The sequence below is a fragment of the Rhinoderma darwinii genome, chromosome 6 (assembly GCF_050947455.1).
Source record: "Rhinoderma darwinii isolate aRhiDar2 chromosome 6, aRhiDar2.hap1, whole genome shotgun sequence".
Taxonomy (NCBI): Eukaryota; Metazoa; Chordata; class Amphibia; order Anura; family Rhinodermatidae; genus Rhinoderma; species Rhinoderma darwinii.
In genome coordinates, this window is record NC_134692.1 from 8,396,639 (window position 1) to 8,409,951 (window position 13,313).

The 13,313-nt window shown below is 38.8% G+C and overlaps 1 protein-coding gene across 7 annotated transcripts in view; it reads left to right on the forward strand.

Moving 5' to 3' along the window:
* TNS1 (tensin 1) overlaps nt 1–13,313 on the forward strand; it is a 165,140-nt gene that overhangs the window by 136,704 nt on the left and 15,123 nt on the right. The window lies entirely within an intron of this gene.

Consider the following 13,313-nt stretch of genomic DNA (forward strand, 5'->3'; position numbering starts at 1 on the left):
GAGTCGTTTTTAAAAGGTGCCCATAACTTTAACACATCAAATAATTTTTTTAACACTGCTCTTAAAAGTTTTTTTAAAAAGTTTAGTTACACTTTAGACATGTCATAGTGAAGTGTCACAAGTTTTCATCGGTGGGTGCCAAGCGCTGTGGGCCCCACTGATCGCTTAAACGAAGCGGCAGAAGGGCTCGGGTGAGCGCTGTGCCGCTTTGTTTCTGATCGCTATTTCTCCGAGCATTATATGGTCTCAATAGAAGGTCTATGAATCCACTGCGCTATTGATTCCCCCAACAAAACGGAAACCTTACGGAACGGAGACAAACGGAAACCATTTGCAATGGAAACATTACCATTGAAATCAATGGTAGCGGTGGTTTCCATTTGCCTTTCCGTTGATGGGTTCCTCCGATGGAGAGGTCTGACTGAACCCAACAAGGGAACCCTGACGCAGATGTGAATACAATCTTACTGTATCAATAATGCAGTCAATTCAGAAGTTGATGTGCAGAGATCTGCATCGCTGATTTCTAGCTCAACCAGGAGTGGTGCCAACCCCAAATCATATGTCCCCCCCCCCCCTCACACAAAAAAATTATCTATATACAAATAGTTATTAAATCATACACTATATATACCACTGTACCAGATTATTTTACCTGCGTAATGTTACTGAACACAACTATAAGACCAATATTACCAATAATAACACAATATAAAAAGGTCCAAATAATACCGCCACACCATAACCACATAGTGACTGAATAATACCCCCACACAGTGACTGAATAATACCCCCATACTGTTACTGACTAATACCACCACACCATAACCACATAGTGACTGAATAATACCCCCATACTGTTACTGAATAATACCACCACACCATAACCACATAGTGACTGACTAATACCCCCATACTGTTACTGATAATACCACCACACCATAACTACATAGTGACTGAATAATACTCCCATACTGTTACTGAATAATACCCCCACACCATAACCACATAGTGACTGAATAATACCCCCATACTGTTACTGAATAATACCACCACACCATAACCACATAGTGACTGAATAATACCCCCATACTGTTACTGAATAATACCACCACACTATTACCACATAGTGACTGAATAAGACCCCCATACTGTTACTGAATAATACCGCCACACCATAACCACATAGTGAATGAATAATACCCCCATACTGTTACTGAATAATACCGCCACACCATAACCACACAGTGACTGAATAATACCCCCATACTGTTACTGAATAATACCGCCACACCATAACCACATAGTGACTGAATAATACCCCCATACTGTTACTGAATAATACCACCACACCATAACCACATAGTGACTGAATAATACCTCCATACTGTTACTGAATAATACCACCACACCATAACCATATAGTGACTGAATATTAGCCCCATACTGTTACTGAATAATACCACCACTCCATAACCACATAGTGACTGAATAATACCCCCATACTGTTACTGAATAATACCCCCACTCCATAACCACATAGTGACTGAATAATACCCCCATACTGTTACTGAATAATACCACCACACCATAATCACATAGTGACTGAATAATACCCCCATACTGTTACTGTATAATATTACCACAACATAACCTCATAGTGACTGAATAATACCACCATACTGTTACTGAATAATACCCCCATACTGTCACTCAATAATACCTCCACACCATAACCACATAGTGACTGAATAATACCCCCATACTGTTACTGAATAATACCTCCACACCATAACCACATAGTGACTGAATAATACCCCCATACTGTTACTGAATAATACCACCACACCATAACCACATAGTGACTGAATAATACCCCCATACTGTTACTGTATAATATTACCACAACATAACCACATAGTGACTGAATAATACCCCCATACTGTTACTGAATAATACCTCCACACCATAACCACATAGTGACTGAATAATACAACCATACTGTCACTCAATAATACCTCCACACCATAACCACAGAGTGACTGAATAATACCCCCATACTATTACTGAATAATACCCCCACACCATAACCTCATAGTGACTGAATAATACCCCCATACTGTTACTGAATAATACCGCCACACCATAACCACATAGTGACTGAATAATACCCCCATACTGTTACTGAATAATACCGCCACACCATAACCACATAGTGACTGAATAATACCCCCATACTGTTACTGAATAATACCACCACACCATACCACATAGTGACTGAATAATACCCCCATACTGTTACTGAATAATACCTCCACACCATAACCACAGAGTGACTGAATAATACCTCCATACTGTTACTAAATAATACCACCACATCATAACCACATAGTGACTGAATAATACCTCCATACTGTTACTAAATAATACCACCACACCATAACCACATAGTGACTGAATAATACCCCCATACTGTTACTAAATAATACCACCACACCATAACCACAGAGTGACTGAATAATACCTCCATACTGTTACTAAATAATACCACCACATCATAACCACATAGTGACTGAATAATACCCCCATACTGTTACTAAATAATACCACCACACCATACCACATAGTGACTGAATAATACCCCCATACTGTTACTAAATAATACCACCACACCATAACCACATAGTGACTGAATAATACCACCATACAGTTACTGAATAATACCCCCACACCATAACCACATAGTGACTGAATAATACCTCCATACTGTTACTGAATAATACCTACACACCATAACCACATAGTGACTGAATAATACCCCCATACTGTTACTGAATAATACCCCCATACTGTTACTGAATAATACCTCCATACTGTTACTGAATAATACCCCCATACTGTTACTGAATAATACCCCCATACTGTTACTGAATAATACCTCCATACTGTTACTGAATAATACCCCCATACTGTTACTGAATAATACCCCCATACTGTTACTGAATAATACCACCACACCATAACCACATAGTGACTGAATAATACCCCCATACTGTTACTGAATAATACCGCCACAGTATAACCACATAGTGACTGAATAATACCACCATACTGTTACTGAATAATACCACCACACTATAACCACATAGTGACTGAATAATACCCCCATACTGTTACTGAATAATACCCACATACTGTTACTGAATAATACCCCTATACTGTTACTGAATAATACCTCCACACCATTACCACATAGTGACTGAATAATACCCCCATACTGATACTGAATAATACCGCCTCATCATAACCACATAGTGACTAAATAATAACCCATACTGTTACTGAATAATACCTCCACACCATAACCACAGAGTGACTGAATAATACCCCCATACTGTTACTGAATAATACCTCCACACCATTACCACATAGTGACTGAATAATACCCCCATACTGTTACTGAATAATACCCCCACACCATGACCACATAGTGACTGAATAATACCCCCACACCATAACCACATAGTGACTGAATAATACCTCTATACTGTTACTGAATAATACCACCACACCATAACCACATAGTGACTGAATAATACCCCCATACTGTTACTGAATAATACCTCCATACTGTTACTGAATAATACCACCATACTGTTACTGAATAATACCACCACACCATGACCACATAGTGACTGAATAATACCCCCATAGTGTTACTGAATAATACCGCCACACCATAACCACATAGTGACTGAATAATACCCCCATACTGATACTGAATAATACCACCACTCCATAACCACATAGTGACTGAATAATACCCCCATACTGTTACTGAATAATACCGCCACACCATAACCACATAGTGACTGAATAATACCCCCATACTGTTACTGTATAATATTACCACAACATAACCACATAGTGACTGAATAATACCCCCATACTGTTACTGAATAATACCTCCACACCATAACCACATAGTGACTGAATAATACCCCCATACTGTTACTGAATAATACCTCCACACCATAACCACATAGTGACTGAATAATACCCCCATACTGTTACTGAATAATACCACCACACCATAACCACATAGTGACTGAATAATACCCCCATACTGTTACTGTATAATACCTCCACACCATAACCACATAGTGACTGAATAATACAACCATACTGTCACTCAATAATACCTCCACACCATAACCACAGAGTGACTGAATAATACCCCCATACTATTACTGAATAATACCCCCACACCATAACCTCATAGTGACTGAATAATACCCCCATACTGTTACTGAATAATACCGCCACACCATAACCACATAGTGACTGAATAATACCCCCATACTGTTACTGAATAATACCGCCACACCATAACCACATAGTGACTGAATAATACCCCCATACTGTTACTGAATAATACCACCACACCATACCACATAGTGACTGAATAATACCCCCATACTGTTACTGAATAATACCTCCACACCATAACCACAGAGTGACTGAATAATACCTCCATACTGTTACTAAATAATACCACCACATCATAACCACATAGTGACTGAATAATACCTCCATACTGTTACTAAATAATACCACCACACCATAACCACATAGTGACTGAATAATACCCCCATACTGTTACTAAATAATACCACCACACCATAACCACAGAGTGACTGAATAATACCTCCATACTGTTACTAAATAATACCACCACATCATAACCACATAGTGACTGAATAATACCCCCATACTGTTACTAAATAATACCACCACACCATACCACATAGTGACTGAATAATACCCCCATACTGTTACTAAATAATACCACCACACCATAACCACATAGTGACTGAATAATACCACCATACTGTTACTGAATAATACCCCCACACCATAACCACATAGTGACTGAATAATACCTCCATACTGTTACTGAATAATACCTACACACCATAACCACATAGTGACTGAATAATACCCCCATACTGTTACTGAATAATACCCCCATACTGTTACTGAATAATACCTCCATACTGTTACTGAATAATACCCCCATACTGTTACTGAATAATACCCCCATACTGTTACTGAATAATACCCCCATACTGTTACTGAATAATACCACCACACCATAACCACATAGTGACTGAATAATACCCCCATACTGTTACTGAATAATACCGCCACAGTATAACCACATAGTGACTGAATAATACCACCATACTGTTACTGAATAATACCACCACACTATAACCACATAGTGACTGAATAATACCCCCATACTGTTACTGAATAATACCCACATACTGTTACTGAATAATACCCCTATACTGTTACTGAATAATACCACCACACCATAACTACATAGTGACTGAATAATACCCCCATACTGTTACTGATAATACCACCACACCATAACCACATAGTGACTGAATAATACCCCCATACTGTTACTGACTAATACCTCCACACCATAACCACATAGTGACTGAATAATACCCCCATACTGTTACTGAATAATACCGCCACACCATAACCACAGTGACTGAATAATACCCCCATACTGTTACTGATAATACCACCACACTATAACCACATAGTGATTGAATAATACTCCCATACTGTTACTGAATAATACTCCCACACCATAACCACATAGTGACTGAATAATACCCCCATACTGTTACTGATAATACCACCACACTATAACCACATAGTGATTGAATAATACTCCCATACTGTTACTGAATAATACTCCCACACCATAACCACATAGTGACTGAATAATACCCCCATACTGTTACTGAATAATACCACCACACCATAACCACATAGTGACTGAATAATACCCCCATACTGTTACTGAATAATACTGCCACACCATAACCACATAGTGACTGAATAATACCCCCATACTGTTACTGAATAATACCCCATACTGTTACTGAATAATACCCCCATACTGTTACTGAATAATACCCCCATACTGTTACTGAATAATACCCCTATACTGTCACTGAATAATACCTCCACACCATAACCACATAGTGACTGAATAATACCCCCATACTGTTACTGAATAATTCCTCCACACCATAACCACATAGTGACTGAATAATACCCCCATACTGATACTGAATAATACCGCCTCATCATAACCACATAGTGACTGAATAATACCCCATACTGTTACTGAATAATACCGCCACACCATAACCACATAGTGACTGAATAATATCCCCATACTATTACTGAATAATACCCCCACACCATAACCACATAGTGACTGAATAATACCCCCATACTGTTACTGATAATACCACCACACCATAACCACCTAGTGACTGAATAATACTCCCATACTGTTACTGAATAATACTCCCACACCATAACCACATAGTGACTGAATAATACCCCCATACTGTTACTGAATAATACCACCACACCATAACCACATAGTGACTGAATAATACCCACATACTGTTACTGAATAATACCCCTATACTGTTACTGAATAATACCTCCACACCATAACCACAGTGACTGAATAATACCCCCATACTGTTACTGAATAATACCACCATACCATAACCACATAGTGACTGAATAATACCCCCATACTGATACTGAATAATACCGCCTCATCATAACCACATAGTGACTGAATAATACCCCATACTGTTACTGAATAATACCACCACACCATAACCACAGAGTGACTGAATAATACCACCATACTGTTACTGAATAATACCACCATACTGTTACTGAATAATACCACCACACCATGACCACATAGTGACTGAATAATACCCCCATAGTGTTACTGAATAATACCGCCACACCATAACCACATAGTGACTGAATAATACCCCCATACTGATACTGAATAATACCACCACTCCATAACCACATAGTGACTGAATAATACCCCCATACTGTTACTGAATAATACCTCCACACCATAACCACATAGTGACTGAATAATACCCCCATACTGTTACTGAATAATACCTCCATACTGTTACTGAATAATACCTCCATACTGTTACTGAATAATACCCCCATACTGTTACTGAATAATACCCCCATACTGTTACTGAATAATACCAGCACACCATCACCACATAGTGACTGAATAATACCCCCATACTGTTACTGAATAATACCGCCACACAATAACCACATAGTGACTGAATAATACCCCCATACTGTTACTGAATAATACCCCCATGCTGTTACTGAATAATACCTCCATACTGTTACTGAATAATACCCCCATACGGTTACTGAATAATACCCCCATACGGTTACTGAATAATACCCCTATACTGTTACTGAATAATACCTCCACACCATAACCACAGTGACTGAATAATACCCCCATACTGTTACTGAATAATACCCCCACACCATAACCACAGAGTGACTGAATAATACCACCATACTGTTACTGAATAATATCACCACACCATGACCACATAGTGACTGAATAATACCCCCATACTGTTACTGAATAATACCCCCATACCATTACCACATAGTGACTAAATAATACCCCCATACTGTTACTGAATAATACCTCCACACCATAACCACAGAGTGACTGAATAATACCCCCATACTGTTACTGAATAATACCGCCACATCATAACCACATAGTGACTGAATAATACCACCACACCATAACCACATAGTGACTGAATAATACCCCATACTGTTACTGAATAATACCACCACACCATAACCACATAGTGACTGAATAATACCCCATACTGTTACTGAATAATACCACCACACCATAACCACATAGTGACTGAATAATATCCCCATACTGTTACTGAATAATACCGTCACACCATAACCACATAGTGACTGCATAACACCCCCATACTGTTACTGAATAATACCACCACACCATAACCACATAGTGACTGAATAATACCCCCATACTGTTACTGAATAATACCCCCACACCATAACCACATAGTGACTGAATAATATCCCAGTACTGTTACTGAATAATACCACCACACCATAACCACATAGTGACTGAATAATACCCCCATACTGTTACTGAATAATACCGCCACACCATAACCACAGAGTGACTGAATAATACCCCCATACTGTTACTGAATAATACCACCACACCAAAACCACATAGTGACTGAATAATACCCCCATACTGTTACTGAATAATACCACCACACCATAACCACATAGTGACTGAATAATACCCCCATACTGTTACTGAATAATACCACCACACCATAACCACATAGTGACTGCATAACACCCCCATACTGTTACTGAATAATACCACCACACCATAACCACATAGTGACTGAATAATACCCCATACTGTTACTGAATAATACCACCACACCATAACCACATAGTGACTGAATAATACCCCCATACTGTTACTGAATAATACCGCCACACCATAACCACATAGTGACTGAATAATACCCCCATACTGTTACTTAATAATACCGCCATACCATAACCACATAGTGGCTGAATAATACCGCCATACCATAACCACATACTGGCTGAATAATACCGCCATACTATAACCACATAATGACTGAATAATACCCCCATAATGTTATTGAATAATACTGCCACACCAAAACCAGTGACTGAATAATACCCCCATACTGTTACTGAATAATACCCCCACACCATAACCACATAGTGACTGAATAATACCCCCATACTGTTACTGAATAATACCCCCACACCATAACCACATAGTGACTGAATAATACCCCCATACTGTTACTGAATAATACCACCACACCATAACCACATAGTGACTGAATAATACCACCATACTGTTACTGAATAATACCTCCACACCATAACCACATAGTGACTGAATAATACCCCCATACTGTTACTGAATAATACCACCACACCATAACCACATAGTGACTGAATAATACCCCCATACAGTTACTGAATAATACCCCCACACCATAACCACATAGTGACTGAATAATACCCCCATACTGTTACTGAATAATACCACCACACCATAACCACATAGTGACTGAATAATACCCCCATACTGTTACTGAATAATACCGCCACACCATAACCACATAGTACCTGAATAATACCCCCATACTGTTACTGAATAATACCGCCACACCATAACCACATAGTGACTGAATAATACTGCCTTACCATAACCACATAGTGACTGAATAATACCCCCATACTGTTACTGAATAATACCACCACACCATAACCACATAGTGACTGAATAATACTCCCATACTGTTACTGAATAATACCTCCACACCATAACCACATAGTGACTGAATAATATCCCCATACTGATACTGAATAACACCGCCACACCATAACTACATAGTGACTGAATAATACCCCCATACTGTTACTGAATAATACCGCCACATCATAACCACATAGTGACTGAATAATACCCCCATACTGTTACTGAATAATACCACCACACCATAAACACATAGTGACTGAATAATACCCCCATACTGTTACTGAATAATACTGCCACACCATAACCACATAGTGACTGAATAATACCCCCATACCGGTACTGAATAATACCACCACACCATAACCACATAGTGACTGAATAATACCGCCACACCATAACCACATAGTGACTGAATAATACCATCAAACTGTTACTGAATAATTCATCCACACCATAACCACATAGTGACTGAATAATACCCCCATACTGTTACTGAATAATACCACCACTCCATAACCACATAGTGACTGAATAATACCCCCGTACTGTTACTGAATAATACCACCACACCATGACCACATAGTGACTGAATAATACCCCCATACTGTTACTGAATAATACCCCCACACCATGACCACATAGTGACTGAATAATACCCCCGTACTGTTACTGAATAATACCACCACACCATAACCACATAGTGACTGAATAATACCCCCATACTGTTACTGAATAATACCACCACACCATAACCACATAGTGACTGAATAATACCGCCATACTGTTACTGAATAATACCTCCACACCATAACCACATAGTGACTGAATAATACCCCCCATACTGTTACTGAATAATACCTCCACACCATAACCACATAGTGACTGAATAATACCCCCATACTGTTACTGAATAATACCACCACACCATAACCACATAGTGACTGAATAATACCACCATACTGTTACTGAATAATACCTCCACACCATAACCTCATAGTGACTGAATAATATCCACATACTGATACTGAATAATACCTCCACACCATAACCACATAGTGACTGAATAATACCCCCATACTGTTACTGAATAATACCACCACACCATAACCACATAGTGACTGAATAATACCCCCATACTGTTACTGAATAATACCACCACACCATAACCACATAGTGACTGAATAATACCCCCATACTGTTACTGAATAATACCACCACATCATAACCTCATAGTGACTGAATAATACCACCATACTGTTACTGAATAATACCTCCACACCATAACCACATAGTGACTGACTAATACCCCCATACTGTTACTGAATAATACCACCACATCATAACCACATAGTGACTGAATAATACCGCCATACTGTTACTGAATAATACCACCACATCATAACCACATAGTAACTGAATAATACCCCCATACTGTTACTGAATAATACCACCACATCATAACCACATAGTGACTGAATAATACCGCCATACTGTTACTGAATAATACCACCACATCATAACCACATAGTGACTGAATAATACCCACATACTGTTACTGAATAATACCCCCACACCATAACCACATAGTGACTGAATAATACCATCATACTGTTACTGAATAATACCTCCACACCATAACCACAGTGACTGAATAATACCCCCATACTGTTACTGAATAATACCCCCACACCATAAACATAGTGACAGAATAATACCCTCATACTGTTACTGAATAATACCTCCACACCATAACCACATAGTGACTGAATAATACCCCCATACTGTTACCAAATAATACCACCACCCCATAACCACATAGTGACTGAATAATACCCCCCATACTGTTACTGAATAATACCACCACACCATAACCACATAGTGACTGAATAATACCCCCCATACTGTTACTGAATAATACCTCCACACCATAACCACAGTGACTGAATAATACCCCCCATACTGTTACTGAATAATACCACCACACCATGACCACATAGTGACTGAATAATACCCCCATACTGTTACTGAATAATACCCCCATACTGTTACTGAATAATACCTCCACACCATAACCACAGTGACTGAATAATACCCCCATACTGTTACTGAATAATACCCCCACACCATAACCACATAGTGACTGAATAATACCCCCATACTGTTACTGAATAATACCACCACACCATAACCACATAGTGACTGAATAATACCCCCATACTGTTACTGAATAATACCGCCACACCATAACCACATAGTACCTGAATAATACCCCCATACTGTTACTGAATAATACCGCCACACCATAACCACATAGTGACTGAATAATACCCCCATACTGTTACTGAATAATACCACCACACCATAACCACATAGTGACTGAATAATACCCCCGTACTGTTACTGAATAATACCTCCACACCATAACCACATAGTGACTGAATAATATCCCCATACTGATACTGAATAACACCGCCACACCATAACTACATAGTGACTGAATAATACCCCCATACTGTTACTGAATAATACCGCCACATCATAACCACATAGTGACTGAATAATACCCCCATACTGTTACTGAATAATACTGCCACACCATAACCACATAGTGACTGAATAATACCCCCATACCGGTACTGAATAATACCACCACACCATAACCACATAGTGACTGAATAATACCGCCACACCATAACCACATAGTGACTGAATAATACCATCAAACTGTTACTGAATAATTCATCCACACCATAACCACATAGTGACTGAATAATACCCCCATACTGTTACTGAATAATACCACCACTCCATAACCACATAGTGACTGAATAATACCCCCGTACTGTTACTGAATAATACCACCACACCATGACCACATAGTGACTGAATAATACCCCCATACTGTTACTGAATAATACCCCCACACCATGACCACATAGTGACTGAATAATACCCCCGTACTGTTACTGAATAATACCACCACACCATAACCACATAGTGACTGAATAATACCCCCATACTGTTACTGAATAATACCACCACACCATAACCACATAGTGACTGAATAATACCGCCATACTGTTACTGAATAATACCTCCACACCATAACCACATAGTGACTGAATAATACCCCCCATACTGTTACTGAATAATACCTCCACACCATAACCACATAGTGACTGAATAATACCCCCATACTGTTACTGAATAATACCACCACACCATAACCACATAGTGACTGAATAATACCACCATACTGTTACTGAATAATACCTCCACACCATAACCTCATAGTGACTGAATAATATCCACATACTGATACTGAATAATACCACCACACCATAACCACATAGTGACTGAATAATACCACCATACTGTTACTGAATAATACCTCCACACCATAACCACATAGTGACTGAATAATACCCCCATACTGTTACTGAATAATACCACCACACCATAACCACAGAGTGACTAAATAATACCCCATACTGTTACTGAATAATACTGCCACATCATAACCACATAGTGACTGAATAATACCCCATACTGTTACTGAATAATACCACCACACCATAACCACATAGTGACTGAATAATACCCCCATACTGTTACTGAATAATACCACCACACCATAACCACATAGTGACTGAATAATACCCCCATACTGTTACTGAATAATACCACCACATCATAACCTCATAGTGACTGAATAATAGCACCATACTGTTACTGAATATTACCTCCACACCATAACCACATAGTGACTGAATAATACCCCCATACTGTTACTGAATAATACCTCCACACCATAACCACATAGTGACTGACTAATACCCCCATACTGTTACTGAATAATACCACCACATCATAACCACATAGTGACTGAATAATACCGCCATACTGTTACTGAATAATACCACCACATCATAACCACATAGTGACTGAATAATACCTCCATACTGTTACTGAATAATACCGCCACAGCATAACCACATAGTGACTGAATAATACCCCCATACTGTTACTGAATAAT